The sequence below is a fragment of the Cryptomeria japonica genome, chromosome 7, assembly GCF_030272615.1.
Source record: "Cryptomeria japonica chromosome 7, Sugi_1.0, whole genome shotgun sequence".
Lineage (NCBI taxonomy): Eukaryota > Viridiplantae > Streptophyta > Pinopsida > Cupressales > Cupressaceae > Cryptomeria > Cryptomeria japonica.
In genome coordinates, this window is record NC_081411.1 from 742,345,938 (window position 1) to 742,364,526 (window position 18,589).

An 18,589-nucleotide genomic window follows, 5' to 3' on the forward strand; every position below is an offset into this window, starting at 1 on the left:
TCAATGTTCACAACGAATGGACTATCCCTCGGGCGCGGCACTATGATATTCTCATTCAAAACAATAGGTCGATTCCTAGATTCCCTGTCATCTCCATGGATGGTGAGTCCTTCACCAGGGAGAGGATTGAGGCAATCAATAGAAATGTCAATTTTTTGCTCTACTTGTTTCATGTACGACACCCTCCAATATCCACTTGGTTCGAGGACTTCCTCAAGGCTGAAGGCCTAGTTTTGGACGATGAGAATGCTTCTACCTCACCTTCGGGGTCGGAGTGAGTAGGCTCGGCCCTCGGTGTGTGCATGGGACCATTTTTTATAGTAAAATAGTGTTATTTTTGCAGGGGATAATCTTGTCACTAAATGTTTGGATTATTCTAGTGACCCAAGAAAATTACTATATCTAGTAAAATAGGGTTTAATCATTAGTTAACAAAGATCAGGGTAAAGATAGTAACTAGTATCGAATCTTAAAGACAAACTTAAGCGACCTACAGGACATTAAATTAGTTTGATTTAACAGTTAATCCTAAAAGTTATGAAGACTAAATAGGCATGATGGAATATCTGTTTATATAGACATATATTAGCATTCTATTTTGGATACCAAGCAATTTGAATATATACTCTAGATATTTACAAGCATCTAGATGCATGCATTTACTGGTATTTATTCACATTGGTGGAAATCATATCAGGATGGGTAATGTTGGCTTATTTTAGAATACTAATCACTAGTTGTAGTACTCTAGTGCCATTTGCTGAAGATTTCTATATTTTGATATCTATCTGTCATATCTTAAGACTATGGATTAAATGTGGCTAACATGCAAAATTCGGGGCCTGGACAAAGATTATATCCAGCCTTGAATAATCATATACTCCGTCATCCTCTCTGCTATAAATTTATAGGGAAGGGGAGGTTGGAATGACTGAATCTCATTTACCTACTCTTGTTATTATAGTCTGGATCTCATCCTCCACTAGGGATTGCATCCAGGAGCATAAACAAGAGTTGGTAAACTAGAGATTCTTTGTTTGGATGGGTCATGGGTCGATCATGATTGGGCCTAAGATAAACGAATTTGGAAACCCAATTCAGTTTAAAGTTTTATACCTCTTTATTTATGATCTGTGAGGATAGGTTTCACATGATATTTTATTATGGTAACTTTCTAGCTTTACAGATAAAATATCATTTGTGATAATGGACTGAACGATACTAACAAATCTGCCAAGTGTTTGAGAAACTAACCATGCAGGCCAAATAGGTATATCTCGGGAAATTAAGGGATACTATATATAACCAAAGAACAACTTCAGAGCCAAGCCGCTAGAAGTTGAGGGACAAATGATTATTGAAACTTGTAAATTAGGGCTTGTAAGGGAGGGGTAAAATAGAAACACCCTCCCTCCTGATCACCCTGGCCCAGGGTGATGATGTATTAAAATCTAAAATTATTGTATATTAAGACAAGACTAGCTAGACTATGGCCCCAAGCAAGGCCGGAGGTTTTCTCGCCTCCACTCTTTCCTATCAGCGCCCGCACGAGTAGAGTAATGTAAAACTTCAAAATAATTAATAAAATTCTTGGCCTCGGCCTCTTACGAATCAAAAAAAAAAAAGTAAATTATTAATTAATTAATCTTTTAAAACACAAATAGATGCTATTTGAAATTCCCTTAATAAATGCTCTCTTCGAATTAATTAAATAATTTAAATCTTTAAGTTCCACAATTTTCAACTTATTAATTAATCAAATAACGACATCCAAATATAATACTAATCTTTTTCACAAATATAATATAATTATCATACTACACACAGGAGCAGCAAAATACAACAAATCAAAACACGAAAGACTAACTGGACTAACAACTGACATGACCGAACAAACACTAAAGAAGGATACCTGATAGTGGACTCGTTCCATAGGAAAAATGGTACAACAGGGTCTAACTGATATCTCCCTTTTCCACTTTACCATTGGGTTGTAGAGCACGCTCAGACCTAAGGATTCAGGTGGAGTCGATGCTCGGTACCTATAGCTACATAAACAAATCATCAAACATGTGCATATAAACCATATAACATCACATCATGAAAAGGGAATGGAAGCAGCATAGCTTGCCCATATAGAGCAGTGCGGCACTTTTCCCCTTCACCTAATCACATAAGGATCCAAAAGTCATAGTCAAACATCACAACCAAAACCAAAATAAGGGTCAAACCACACAAAACACAAATCACAAGGTCAAACAAGCCAAGAGAGAGAGGGGCACTACATCCTTTTTGAAGCAAATGGTACTATGGGTTTTACTTTCAAGTTCTATTGTTTTATTGCTTTCATTGCAAGTAACAATTAGTTTATTTCTTTATAATTTTGCAAAGGATTTAGCATTAGTCTAAGAGAAACTAGAAATATATTGATTAAAAAATTATTTATTAGGAGCCTTATTATTATTTACATTGGTTAACTAGCAAGTGTTTAGACTCTTTTCTAATCTTATTTTCAAACAATGTGGTTGTTTTGAAGCTTATTGTTAAATAGTTTTTCCCTTCAAACAAGTAAGTATTAAATTCATTTCCAAAGTATTGTTATTTGATAATTTAATTTTCTTTCAGACATTTTAGTACCTTTCAAGTATTAGGTTTCATATTTAGAAGTGTAATAGTTTTGTTTCAAAGCAATTAGTATCTTACAAGTAATTCAAATCATTTTCATAAGCTATCTCTTACAAATATTATAGTTTTCTAGCAATTAGTACTTTCAAGTATTTAGTTCAAGTTTTAGAGTTTTAAATATTATCATAGTTTTCCTTCAAGGAATTGATTGTTTATTTTCATTCTAAGTAAATGCTCCTCTCAATTACGTAAAATTAACATCTTAGTTAAAATTCAAGTAACAATTTCTTGCATATATTAGTTTCATTTTCACAGATGTATTAGTATATTGCTTTACTTAAGATTCATGAATTTATAATTGAATTTCTAGTTAGACAACTAAACAAGAGGAGATGAAACCAAAACCTTAGTAGTGTTTGGTATCTGTGGTGCCTCTAAGTCATGCTTGTGGGTAATGTCATTGTGCTAAACTATTGCACTTAATGCCTAATAAAGCTGCAACAACGGCATTTGTGGCCTCATCCCTATAAATCACCGAGGAAAAATAAGGGTCATTTGGAAGTTAAAAATGCAAGGGGTGGGTAATTCCCCTTGGATTGATAATTTTTAAATGAATTTACATCCGCTCAGTTAAACCTTAGAAACCCCCATTAGGGTTTGGTGGTGTGTGATATTTTTGGAACTTATTTATCTTGATGGAAATTCAGTGGATAACGGGTCAAGGGTGACACATTTAATCGGAAGTAGGACTTAGTTGTTTAGGCCACAAGTGGAAGGCCACCTTGAGCCTTTTTTCTATAAAGCTACCATTGTGTGTAGCAACCGCAGAGAAACTATCTGGGACATTGACCCTAGAAAGGGTTGCGTACACACTAAATAGTTTACATTAAATCATAGTTAGGAACCAGAACTACATATTTTGCACCTTGATCCCGTGTTGAAATGGGTATGTAGGCAGTCTAGGGATAGAGTTCTCCCTAGTACTCAGGTGTTTAGGGATGGAGATTAGGTTTTGGTTAAAGGTGAGTAATTGGTTTTTGAATCTCCTTAGTCCCTCAATCAAAGGGTGCAAATTATACTAATTGAAAAAATCAATGCATACTCAGAAGGAATCTTGTATGGATTTGCTTGACTTCCCAAGGCTTTAGGTCGAATTCTGAGGCGAAACTCAAGATTGTTTATATAATTATTTTAATATACTCCTAAGGATGGCAACCTCGATGCACTCCTAGTAGGGTAGTGTAGTCTTTAGAGAGTGAATCAGGACCTGGATGGTCCTGATGAGTCTAAAGTCTCTGGCCAAAGCATTTCCTATTCTTGTGAATAGATACCTACTCCGTTTGGGTATATGTCTATCCCAAATTGGATAGATGAAACCCCTTGTCCTGTATGGACATATGCCTAACCTGTATGGTTAGATGTCTAACCCATATGGTTATATGTCTAGTCTCGTATGGACAGATGCCTAACCCGTATGGTTAGATACCTATTCCAGTTGGCTGGATGCCTATCCCGTTTGGATAGATGTACCTGAGTATGCAATTGAATCGAACACAATTAAATAAATAAATTTTTAAAAAAATCAGTCAAAAATTTTGGGTTAAGTTAACTGGGTCATTACATGTGGTATCAAAGCAAGGTTCGGAACCTAGGCCTTGAGCTTACTATGACTTGAGTGTGTAATATTTTGAATTATGAATTGACCTTTTGTTAAACTTATTTTTATTGATGTTTTTTTTTTATTCTTTTTTTGAAACCAAGCTATTAACATAGTGTATGTTAAATATCTTTTAGATTTTGATATTATTTATTTATTTATTTTATTTTATTTTATTTTGATGAAATCTTTACAAAGGTTTTCCTCTCTTATTTATTTTTTGATCATTTGATGACCTTGGATTTAATGTTGCACTTGAACATATATTTAATAACTTATTGTTGATATACGTTTTATCTTATTGTTGTAAGAACATTTTTTGAAAATTTGGCTCATTGTATGACTTATTGTTAAACCATTTTCCATGTTGATTCAAAATTGAAGAGATTTTATTGTTTAATATCGATATTGTGATGATTTAAATTTTAATGTTGATATGTACATTGATATAGTTTGCTTCTTATTATTGATATTATTACTTTATTTGACCTATTGCTGAAATGGGTGGTATTTGATTTATTGTTGCAACAAGTATATATTTTATGACTTATTGATGAAAATAATACACTTTATACCTTATTGTTGATACATATTATGATTTAATGTTGGAATGAATATATTTTATGAATTGCTATTTGAATGGATAAACTTTTTGCCTTATTGTTTAAAATCAATATATCTTTTATGCCTTACTATTGGAATAAATATATTTTAAGCTTTATGATATCTAATTGGTGATGATTTCATTATAAGATGGGTTATTTGAATGATTCAATTAATGTTGTATATTTTGGATTATGAAAAAATCTAAAAGAATAAAAGATAAAATTTGTCAACGGATAAAAAGAACTAATAAAGGAAGTTAGTGAGTTTTATTTTGGTGGATGTTTGCTAACTTTATGTAAGTTCTATAAGTGCAGCAGGATGATGCACAATCTAAGGGGGGGGATATCATAACCCTCTTACTTAGAATATTCAAAAAATTATTTAATTAAATTTGGGCAAGGTTGGAATTGATTAATTATTTATTTGTTAGAAAATTAAAAAATTAACTAATAAATCAAACAAACTCAAAATTAATAAATGAATTAAATTAAATAATAAACTTGAAAAAATATAATAGTAGAATAATATATATAACTAATTTTATTAAGAAACCAAAAATACACACACATATTTATATTCTTTACATTATAGATGCAAGTAATTAATTTTAAAATTTAAACAATAAGTAAATACTTATTTCATATTTGTTTTAATACATATATTTTATTAAGCACATGGTGTAGGAGAAAAGGGGAAGGCCAAAAACTTGGCACAGGAGAATAGGAAAATTATTATAAGCATATTCTATGACAAGAGGAATATTTATTTTGGAAAGAATAAATATTATTTTAGCAAATGCTATGACATGGGAGTTACAAATTAATTTTATGACAGGAATATCTCTATTCTTGGTATTTTTATGACAAGGGAGTTACAAAAAAAAATTTTGATAAAATGGAAGGAATAAATAAATTCATTTTTGATAAAATGGGAGTTACAAATTTATTTTTGGCATATTCTCTTACAAATATTGATTGAAGAATCCCTCAAAATTGAAAATTATTCTTACGGATGGTAAAAGTTATTTTACATCTTCAAGATCTATAAATTAAGAATTGTATGCATTTGACATCTTTTTGGGGGGAGATATTATGAGGTTTTAGTTTTCATAAAAAAATTATGAGAAATTTTGTTAAGAGTTTTTGAATGAAGATGAATAGAATATAGATATACTTTTGGAGTTGTTTAAGATTTTTGAGGAGGATATGAAATTTCAACTTGATATTAGATTTAGGTTGAATAAAATTTTCTTGAGTGAATGGTTTTGGAGAAAATTTTCATCAAGAATTGTAGGAGGAGACAAATTTTGAAGATTTCAAAACAAGAAAGGGATGCGATTCCAAGTAATAATGATTTTTTTTAGATAAAATATGTAATGTCTGAATGCATGTAGTTAATTTGAAAGGATTTATAAATTTGAATGTATGTAGTTTATTTGAAAGGATTTATATGTTTGAATGCATGTAGTTTATTTGAAAGGATTTATATGTTTGAATGCATGTAGTTTATTTGAAAGTATTTATATGTTTGAATGCATGTAGCTTCTTTTAAATATATTTATATATATTACTTGATGCATGAAAATTATTAGAAATTTGAAAGGAAATGCTTGATTAGTTTCACCCATTTTATCGAAAATATTTTCTCTCTTCAATATATTAACAAAAAAAGAACAATAATCTTTATTTTCTCTATAAAAAAATTCCTATATAATGTGTTAAATAAAAATAATAATTCAATAATCTATATTTTATTATGTACCAAAATGTAGCATAATTCATAAAAGAATAAATATTTAATATTATTAATAGTTGTAAATACGAGCTATCTCATAAATACAAAAATGTATAATATAGACATATCAATAAATAATATTAATGTCATATAAATAATAATCAAATTTTTGGGTCTTATTTTAATCCTAATAAAGTGGAGGCTTTTCTTGAAGCTTTAAGTCATTTGTTCTTTTTTGAAAAAGAAAAGGAAAAAGAAAAATATTTCCAAATCAATATATGTATAAATAATAAATATAAATCATATAGGTAAAAATCTATATTTAAAATTTTAATTATTGTATTTTATAATAATAATTGTTATAAAGCTAAATTTATTGTAGAAAAAAATTATATAGAACTATTTAAAATTTAAAATTAAATATTATTTGATGTATATCAATATTTAGATGAAGCCAAAAAAAAAAGGTTGATTTTTTCTAATTATTTGAAGACATATTCTATTAAGTAAATATTAATAATAATATCTTTTCTTCTTTTTTTTTAATGGTAAGTGCTATCTTTTATGGGGATAGCTCTCTATATTGCTCCATAAAATATACATATAGTTTTCAGTCACATTACAATACTAGCCAAATTTCAGACCAACTACTAATTCAACCCAAGACCCAACTCCAAAAACTATCTTATACCTACCTAGACCCAACACAGTATTCAGAAATCACATACCAACACCATTAGCAATATCACCCATTACCCATTCCTCAAGAAGTGGAGTAATTGTGATATCAATTCTCTCAAGTTGAAGAGAGTATCTAAAGATGCCTTTGTCAACCACCAATCCTCTGCACCCTTAAGCTACCTGAATTCTCTTAGATCACCATTCAATACCCCATCTCTGAAAAATTGGCCATGCTTCCTTAACAAATTTCTTCTTTCTCTTCTTCACGGCTCTTTGATCCATTTCCTCTCTCTCATCCTCACTCTCATTCATATCCTATATATCGGATTCATCCTCATCTCCAGTCTGATCCCCTTCCACTTCAGATTCCTCTTCTAAATCTGAAGAATAATAATTTGTTGGGTTGAAATATACCTTCAGAATGCTTTCTTTTACCCCATTCTGGAGTTTGCATAGGGCCTCCACCACCACATCCCCATAGTCTTCATTCACGAAATCCCCCAGAATCTCCACACACCTCTTCTTTGATTCCAGTACATCCATAATTGGTACTAACATAGCTTCACAGATGAAGTTATCGCACCAATGCCTTTCCAGATTCAGAGAAGTATCCACCATTTCAATAATCGCCTCATAAATATCCTTATTTACATTAAACAAAGCGATACACTGATGCTCAAGTGTCTCTTCATAGTTCATACACAAAATCCCTATAAATAGAGCCATCTTGTGTCGACAAGTCTGCTTTCTTTCTCCTGAAGTTAACTACTAAGGCAGTCTCGACAATCTAAAAGCGTATCAAATCCCAAGTCAAGGAAATCTTGTTTAAATCTTGTTTAGATCTTCTATCCCTGCTATTTCTACACTTGTTGTCGTTCTTTGAGTTGTCTTGTCCTTCTATAAATTACCACCTCAGTCTCCAAATACTTATCTTACTCTCATCGTGATTGGGCAAATCATGCTCTATTGTTTTATCTGATAGTAATCTAGAACTTTGAACCCTAGTCTACAATAAATGTCTGGATTACTAATCTTCTAGTACACTTTAAGTTCCTTATGAAAAGAAGCATTGGTCACCTCATATGTCACATACAATGTCTTCCCCTACCCTATACCTTGTCAAGGACTACATGGAGCGTCCTTTCTTATGGCTTCCATTAATTCTTGTGAAAATTTATCTAACCTGATCGAGGAAAATGATTCTCCCCTTCAACTCCCATGTTCGCCAGGAGATCTGCCACTCTATTACCCTCTCTATTGGTGTGGATAATTTTAAAAACACCAATCCAGGCCATCAAGCTATTGATGCAAGGCATCCATTTGATTAATCTCTAATTGTGAAATGAGGATTGTATCACGTCATTAATGATGACTTGGGAATCTCCTTCTATGATGAACTTGGAGATATTCTCCTTAACACACATACTCAGGCCTGTTTCCAATGCTCTGATTTCCATTTCATTATTTGAAATTTCTCCTGAGTTACCATACACTCCACAAATCAAACTACCATTCTCATCTCTAAGTACTGCCTTGAAGCCAGCCCTCCCAGGATTTCCTTTATTGGCCCCATCAAAATCAAGTTTCACCTAATCCATTGGTGGTGTAGTCTATTTAATCTAACTCTTGTCCACTTGTCTCTTGGATGAGAGATCGGGCCCTATATCTTTCAAAGACTACTTTGTCTCCATGCTCCTATCCCAATTGTTATATCTATAATTCTTCCTCTTGGAATTTTTACCATTTATGACTTCCTCTATGGCTACCTTAATTTTTTAAATAAGTTACTCGATAGAGAGACTGACTTCCTTGAAAATTATCCTATTTCTCTCCTTCCAAATATGCCACACCACCATAGTCGATCCTACCAGCCAAACGTCTCCCCATTTAGATTTGACCATATGAGGCCACGACAATAGAAAATTTTTCAGTCCTTCATTCTTGACAATATACAAATTCATTATATCAAACAACCAATCCCAACACCTGCTAGAAAAGGGACAATTGTACAACAAGTGATTCGTTGTCTCTTCCTCTTCTCTACACATTACACATTGACTAGGTCCAGCAATGCCAATGATCTTCAGTCTACTCCCAGTAAGTACCCTACCATGAAGGGAAATCCAAGGAAAGGCTCTAGCTTTAGGAAGAGTTCTATTACTCTAACACAACTTGTGCAGCCAAACAGTGTCCCTCAGTCTATGTCTTTGAATTTCATAGCCAAGATTTACACTGTAAACCCCTGATTTGGCAGCATGCCAAAAAAGAGTATCTTCCTCCTCTGACACCACGATCATCCTAGACCTTAAAATTATTTCTAGTTTGGAGCAAAGTTCATTTCTCCCTATCCCTATATTCTTCCACCTAACCCTATCTCCCCTTAGTCCTCCTTCAAAATACTGACCCACTATGTCCCCCATTACATTCGCCACTTCATTCACCCAGTTATGATCTTCAAACATTTCCTTGAGAGGTTTCTCACCTTCCCATGAGTCATCCCAAAATTTTGCCTTCTACCCATTCCTTACTTGCCAAGATAGATGTTCAGTGATGATGTTTCTACTTCCCCACAAAAAATTCCAAACAACAGATCCCTTATTTGCATTTGCCACGGTAAATATTCTCTTTGGCTCCTCCAAATCCAAATATTTGCTCCTAAACAATCTATACCAGAGTCTCTCTGGAAATTTATACATTTTCCAAGCTAATTTAGCTCCTAATGCAAGGTTCTAAAAATCCATTTTCCTCAACCCTATCCCTCCTTTAATCAGGCAAGCGGTCTCCCAATTGATCAGTGGGATTTTTTTAACCTCCTTCGCCCCTTCCCAAATGAATTTCTTAAGCATCCCATCTAACTTCTTATTAGCCACATAAGACATCCTGAAACATGACAAACTATAAATGGGGATGGCTGATAATACCGATCTAATCATTGTTAACCTCCCTGCTTGAGATAGCCATCTATTTTTCCACTGCTCTGATTTGACCTTGCATTTATTGATCACATCCTCCCAGATATGGTTTTTTCTACTACCAAAGTTGATAGTGACTCCCAAATACTTGAGAGGGAATGAGCCAACTTGATATTCCAATAGGTGAGCAATCTTAATCTGGACTTGTCTGTTAGTGTTCGAGAAGTACACCTGTGATTTCTCTTTATTCATTATCTGCCCAGAGGCCTTTGAGTACTCCTCCAGTACAGACATAATCGATGAAGCCTCCTGCATAGTGGCTTCCTCGAATAGCAGCATGTCGTCAAAACAAATAGAGATGGGGACAAGGGATCTCCTTGCCTCAATCCATTAGTAGCATCAAAGAAGCCACACATTGATCCATTAACTAGAATGGAGAAACTGACAGAAGAAATACAGAATTTGATACACTCTATCCACTTACTATCGAAACCCATACAAACAAGAACTTGTAACAAAAAATTCCAAATAGCCCTATCATATGCTTTTGATACATCAAGCTTGATCTCCATACCTTTCATCTTCTCTTTGTGCATGGAATGAATCACCTCTAAAACCAATATGATACTATCTACAATCTCTCTTCCTAGTGTAAAACCATTCTGATTATCAGCAACTAGTTTGGGCAAAATCTTTCTGAGCCTGTTTGCCATTGCTTTGGATATAATCTTGTATATTGTGTTGCAGAGGGATATAGGTCAATAATCCATCATCGACTCAGACTCCCATTTCTTTGGTATAAGCACAATCTTGGTATGATTCATTTCCCTCACAAACCTCTTTTTATTTCTGAATTCTTCAACTACTACCCAGATATCATTACCCATGAAATCCCAACAGGATTGAAATACTTCGGCCATAAATCCATCAAGGTTGGGAGATTTGAGTGTATGCAAGGCAAAGGTTGCCTCTTTCACCTCCCCTTTTGAAAAAGGGGCCATAATCATCATATTATCTTCAGGGGAGACCGATGTATCAATATTCTCAGTGATGAACAGAATATTATCTTCACTCAAAGGATCTCCTTTCCACAAAACCTGCAAAAAATGATCCAAGGCTTCCTGCCCAATCTCTTTCCCCGAAGAGCACCAATTGCCTTTCTCATCTTTGATGGAAGTTATTTTATTGAAATTCCTTCTAGACTTGGTGGAGGCATGGAAAAATTTGGTATTGGAATCCCTTCCGCTATCCATAGCTTTCTGGATTTGTCTCTCCAATAAAGTTCTTCTCTCTTCAAGATTGTTGGCATTTCTGATGTTTATGTTGTGATTTTCATTGATGGACACACACTTGTATTGAGATCCCCTTTATATGTATGAGCTCATGCTCAACCGGTATTTGTTCCAACCAGTATGTTGTATTCTAGTCTTTAGACTAGTGGTGATTTTGCAGAATGTGTTTCCCGATCTGAAGCAGCATGTCGACCCCAAGCGGTTCGCAGATCACAAGCGGTACGAGGAAGCAAAGTAGCACAACACATTCTTACCAGTCTTAATTTTTGTCAAACCAGCAACCGGCATTTTGTATGAACCGGTAACATTCTATTATGAGTTACCAACTGGCATTTTGTGATGAGTTACCAATCCACCAATTGTTTGACGGTGCTGACACATTGACAGTGATTCTTGTGTCATGTTACTGAGTATGTCTAGATTCACTGAACCTAGGAAATTATAATGTAATCCTATTGGACCGACATGAAATCAGATTCCTTTAAAAGGACATCATGTCTAGGTTTTTTTTTAAGTTGTTGAAGAAGTTGCGAATAGGGTTTATGTTGAGCTAGGGTTTAAGGTGGAAGTGGAGAGCGATCTTATTACAGAAGATCGAGTTGTAACTGAGAGAGATAGAGGAGACTGAAGTAATGTTGGAATGCATTAGCTGTGAGCAATACTGGATCTAACCAAGTAATTTGTGCTACTAGATAGATCAAACACTTGTTGATTACTCACATCTTTGACAAGTTTGTAGCCCTTAACCGGGTAGGCCTCAAAGCCTTTGTAAAATCCTCTAACAAGGTGGTTCACACATGTGAATCTAAAATCCTCTAACAAGGTAGTCTTTAATCGAACTTATCTCCTAACAGAGATTGAGATTCCTAACAGGATCTGTTCTGGTGAAGAACATTGTAAGACCTTAACCGGTCTGGTTTCTATTCTGTAGATAGTGACTTGTGAGTTCCATCTCACTATGGTTTTTCCCAGTTGGGTTTCCACATCAAATATCTTGTGTTATGGTTGTATTGCTTTTGTGGGTGAATGTTTTATTTGCATTTTGGTTTGTATGTGTGATAACCGGTTTGATTGTCAGACTGCTTTACCGGTTTATCTTTAGACTGTGTAAGTGTTTTAGTGCAAAGATTTTTGGCATACTAATTCACCCCCCCCCTCTTAGTATTCATCAATTGGTATCAGAGCCAACCTTTCTATAAGTTTAACCACTTGGAAAGAGATATGGGGGAATACACATTGAGGGAACTTACTCAACAGCTCACTAAGTCTGAGCAAGCCTATGATGATCTTATGGTCAAATACAAGGCATCTCAAGCAAAAAGAAGAGAACATGCAGAGAGGCTGATGGAACTATCTGAAAGTAGTTCTTAAGATGAAGCTAACACAGAAGCTATGATTGCTGAAGTGAATAAGTTGAATGATTCAAACTCCAATTTGAGAAAGGAGTTGGAAGGACTGACTATTCGGTTTAGCCAAGAGCTTGAGAACTGGAGAAAAGCTGAAGATCTGGTAAAAGACAGAGATCATGAGATCTCCAAGTTGAAACATGAGATTAGTGCACTAACTACTCGCCTTCATGAAAGTAGAATGGAAAAAGAAGACATGCAAGGAGAATTTAACATTGCCATCTCTGAAAATGCAAGTCTTATGGAGACAAACACTACTATTTCCAAAGAACTCTTTGAATCAAAGGAAATACTAGCTAAGTTTGGCAAAAGTACAGTCAAGCTAGAGCAAAAGCTTGAGTCATCTAGACCGGCAAATAATACCAATGGTCTTGGTTTTTCTGGACATGAGGAAGGAGAATCTTCAGGAACAAATGTTGAAGCATCAAAGAAGAAACCGGCACTCAAAGGAAAAGGTAAGCAAAAATTCAAACCTGTTTGCTTTAACTGTCTTAAAGAAGGACACACTGCCAATGTATGTAGGAGCAAAGCCTACAATAATTTTCCTTATTTTATCAACAATGTACCTAGATCCAATAAGTTCAAGGGTCATTGTTATGCATGCAACAAGTTTGGGCATAAAGCATTTGAATGCAGGTCTGTAATGGATAACACTGGAAGATATCCTCAGAGGACCAAAGGAACTGGTCCTGAATCTTTTATGAATCAGAACCACAACCGGTTTAATGTCTTCAATCATCAGTCAAGAAGTGGTGGTCATCAAGTGGCAACCAGATGGAGAGAAAGTTGTATGATCTGTCATGGTCATGATCACACTGCTACAACATGCAGAAGGAAGAATGGAAACATGTACAATGGACCTTGGAAAGCACCTGGACTTGTTTTGCTATCACTGCAACAAACCGGGTCACATTGCAAGATTTTGCAGAAGTAGAAAAAGTATATCTGATGATATACCGGTCACTCAAGAAGGAGAAATAGAGGTTGAAAAGGTTCAAGAAGACATGAAGAAAATATGGAAGAAGAAACCAGTATTATTGGAGGAGGAACCGGTTTCTGCACCCAGTGTGGAAATATTGGAACCGGCAAACTAAGCCTCAAAGGCTTAGGGGGAGCAAACAGAAAAATGCTTTCGAACCCCCGGTTAACACCGATAAAAGACCTTAACCGGTATGCTACACCTATCGCTTGGCAGAAGACCAGAAACGGTAAAGAGGCAAATTAGGGTTTACGCCCTAATATAGGAGCATTAATGATGGTAGGTGAGAGACATGTATAAATGCAATTTTCAAATCATTTCTCACTATCTATTTTTCGAGTGAAGAAAAGTTTTCAAGTGCAGAGAAAAGAAAAGGTGATTTGAGCTTAGATTTTGAGAAATTGGAGAGCTTTGAAAGAGATTCAAATATAGTTTGCAAGTGGTAGTGGAGAACTCAAAGCAGTGATTTGGCATCCGACGAAGAGCGAAGTAAAGCAGAATCAGGAAGCCCGAAATTTGCATTTGAAAGGTACTTTTCATGTTCTTGAAATACTCTTCAATGGCTTCCGCATCTCATACCAGTTCAAGCACATCCATTGAGTCAGAAAATTTCATTCAGAGGAAGTCCAAGTATAATGCTTTGTCACAAGTTCCAGCTGGAGTCATAGTCGAAGAAGGAATTTCAAACTATATTGATTGCAAGATAGAAGACCTAGGGTCCTTAGCCATTCATACTCGATTAGGTCTATTTTGCAAAAAGGACAAAAGGATCAAACCGGAGTTCAGTATCTTAGAGAAGAAGAAGCTCCATAATGCAGTGTATTTTCTAGAAGATTTCACAGAGGATCACATCAGAATCATCTTGAGTAGAGTCCATGGTGACAAGATGTACCTGGAGAGAACACATGATATCATGCCTGAGGTAATTCATGCAGTCATTGGTTTCTGCAACACAAGGGAAGTGCCAACCTTGAGAACGGTAAGCAAAATGGAAATGACCAAGCTCACCGATTTGACAAGTGATTCACGAGGTATGACAGTTAATCCTATCAAGGATGAACTGGTAAAATATGCCTGCATGGTGATAGGCTACAGAACATTCTCAACCAACAAGATTAATTATGTATCTGCTGCAGCGGTAAATGCCTCTTACCGAATGATTATAGAGGATAAATCATTTGACTTATGCACCGGTATGCAAAGGCAACTCCTATTAAATCTCAAGGCAATCAAAAAGGACAATTCACTGAGATTTAAATTTGGACAACTACTGGTAGGGTTGTTTTTCTATTTCCAAGGCTACTTTCCGGGTGTAGGAGATGTCCAGTGGTCCCCTGACCAACTGGTAACCAAGCAGATAAAGGAAAGTGTGCAAGCCATTGGAACCGGCTACCCTGAGATACTGAACAAATACATTGATGAGTTCAGAAGAAAGATGAGTCAGAGGATGTGAATCTCAGGTGACATAGTGAAGAAGTATGAAGATGACATCTGTTTCACTATTCAGGTGGACAAATGTCTAATGGAGGCTATTGAGCCTAGAATGGAGGAATGGAGCCTATGGGCTATGAGGTCATGTTTGATATGCTGGAAGGGTATGCTTCAACCCTTATTGCCTCGCCTCTTGATCCAAAGGTGAAGCGAACCGGAACCTACTTGGAGAGGATCGCATCAGTTGAAGAACCATCGGTGAAAAAGGGAAAAGAACCGGCAGCCAAGAAAGCTAAGGCAGTGCCTGCAGCATCAGCACCAACTACCACTAAGACTCCAAGAGTGACCAAGCGGTCACTGGAAAAGAAGAAACTAGAGGTAACACTGGCAAAAGTCTTCAAAAGAAAGAGGAAGACTAAGGCAAATGAACCGGACTCCGAAGAAACTGAGTCTGATGAACAGCCAAAGAAGGATAGACAGACCAAGAAGGTGAAGAAGAATGAACCGGCAACATCTGCACCGGTAAATATAGATATCTCCTCTTACAAACCTTTGACACATTGTCAAAGAATAGTAAAGAGTATTAGGAGAAAGTTACTTCATGATTTAATTGATTATTATGATGATTTCAAAAGTGAAGAAAAAGATGAAGTACTGCAGGAATTCATTCTTTATTTATGCAAAAATGACCGGTCACCATCAGAGATTAAATCTCAGACACCGGATTCATTGTTTAAAGCATTGGATAACAAATGGCACATTGCCATTGAAAAGGAACAAGAGATTAGGGAGAAAGTTTTTGCACATTACTTCCTCGAACTCTCAAATTCAGAATTATTTGATGTATTAAATCAAAATAAAGGTCTCTTCTTCACAAGGAGAAGAAGACTCTGGTTGTTGGAAGCGAGGGTTGATGATGTAGAAAAGGATACACATCAACACATGGCCCATGCTATCAGCTCACACAAAGCTCGAATGGCCAACCTCCAAGCGGAAAAGGAACTGGTTATTTCCAAACCGGATGAAGTTTTTGATGAGGAAGGAAACTTGGTGGAGGAACCATTCGACACCATAGATGTCGATGCCCTGGATATAGAAGATGTCACTCGGGACATACCTTCTGAGGGAACTGAACAGGGGCAACAGGCCGATCAGGGTGGTGAACAAGCTATGGACACACAGCAAGCGGCAAAAGACAAGGAAGAAGAGAAAAAGAAGAAGGATGAAGATGAGAAATAGAGAAAGGAGGAAGAGAAAAAGAAAGAGGAAGAGGAGAAAAGATGAAGAAAAGAAGAAGCAAGAAGAAGAAAGGAAAAAGAAAGAAGAAGAGGACATGGAAGAAAAGAAGAAGAAGGAAGAAGAAGAAAAGAGGAAGAAAGAAGAAGAAGAAAAGAGGAAGAAGGAAGAGGAAGAAAAGAAGAAGAAAGAAGAGGAGAAGAGGAAGAAGGAAGAGGAAGAAAAGAAGAAGGAAGAGGAAGAAAAGAAGAAAAAGGAAGAGGAAGAGAAGAAGAAGAGGGAAGAAGAAGAAAAGGAAGAGCAGAAGAGGAGAGCAGAGGAGAAGAAAAAGGTAGAAGAAGACAAGGAAGAAGAGAAGAGAAGAGAAGCGGAAAAGAAGAAAGCTGAAGAAGCCAAGGAACGTGAAGCGGCAAAAAGCTCTTAGTTGGAGACTCTGAAGGCAATCGGAAGTCAACCCTCACTGGTTGATCTTTCTAGTCCTATCGATATCCAATCTGCAAGCGAGTCAGAGCTTATGTAGAGCATCAAGGTTGCTCAAGAGCACCTTGAGATCATTCGCAGGAAAAAGGAACAAGACATCATTTAGGCAGCTGTAGACACACTTACCGGTTTAATCCTCGGTACTAATCTTCCTAACACTGATTCATCACTAGCACAACTCAAACTTCTATGTACTATAGTGGATGATCAGGTGCAGAGCCTAGAAGAAGAAGCTGAGGCTAATGTAAAGAAAGAGCACCAAAAGGCTCTTAATGTTGCTCTGGTGAAGAAACTGAATGAGCTTAGGACTGAACTGTCAAAGGATCAAAAGGACATAAGGAGTGCTTTGGATGAGGGAAACTTGCTACTCAGCAAAATCTATCAACCTCATCTATTCTGTGATGATGTACTAGCCAAGAAGCAACAGCTTCAAACTGACTTACAGTCCTACTTAAGCACATTCAAGACTCCTTAAGACTCCTTTGCAACATATGGGCAAACCGTTTACCGGTTCCAGATCCAATCAGCCAAGATAGAGCAAGAGATCAACACAAGGTCTAGGGATTTGCAGGAACTTCAACTAGTATTACTTCCACGACTACAAATTCTCCAAAAATGCTATCTGAACCTAGATGCACTGATAGTCACCCAAGAACTGAGCACAATCGATGCCATGGAGGAGTAGGTATCACAAATGCAGACAGAGAAGGAAGTGGCAACCTCCCTACTTGAGTCCTGGTCTCTCTCCATGAAACAATTTTTACAGGACTACAAAGCGGTTTTTGACAAGTATTATTCATTATTGTCATAAACTCTTTTATATATATATGGAAACAAGTTTTTGCAGTGGTACTTTGTCATTGGTTGCAAAGGGGGAGAAGTATATGGTTTTAAAAAATTTGATGGTCTTAAAATTTTGAAATTTTGATATATCAGGGGGAGAAGTATATCAGAGGGAGAAGTATCTGTTTTGAAATTTTGATATATGCTGTGATATATGCTATATGCTCTGATGATTATGCTTTGAATGCAAAATTGCTATACACTCTGTTGATTAAGGGATAGTGTATATGCTTAGGGGGAGCAACTTTGTTAATGGCAAGTTTTTGTTGTAAAACACTTAGATGTCAAAATTTTTATTTTCCTAAGTGTTGCCATCAATGCCAAAGGGGGAGATTGTTGGCATTTCTGATGTTTATGTTGTGATTGTCATTGATGGACACACACTTGTATTGAGATCCCCTTTATATGTATGAGCTCATGCTCAACCGGTATTTGTTCCAACCGGTATGTTGTATTCTAGTCTTTAGACTAGTGGTGATTTTGCAGAATGTGTTTCCCGGTCTGAAGCGGCATGTCGACCCCAAGCAGTTCGCAAATCACAAGCGGTATGAGGAAGCAAAGTGGCACAACACATTCTTACCAGTCTTCATTTTTGTCAAACCGGCAACTGGCATTTTGTATGAACCAGTAACACTCTGTGATGAGTTACCAACCGGCATTTTGTGATGAGTTACCAATCCACCGATTGTTTGACGGTGCCGACACAT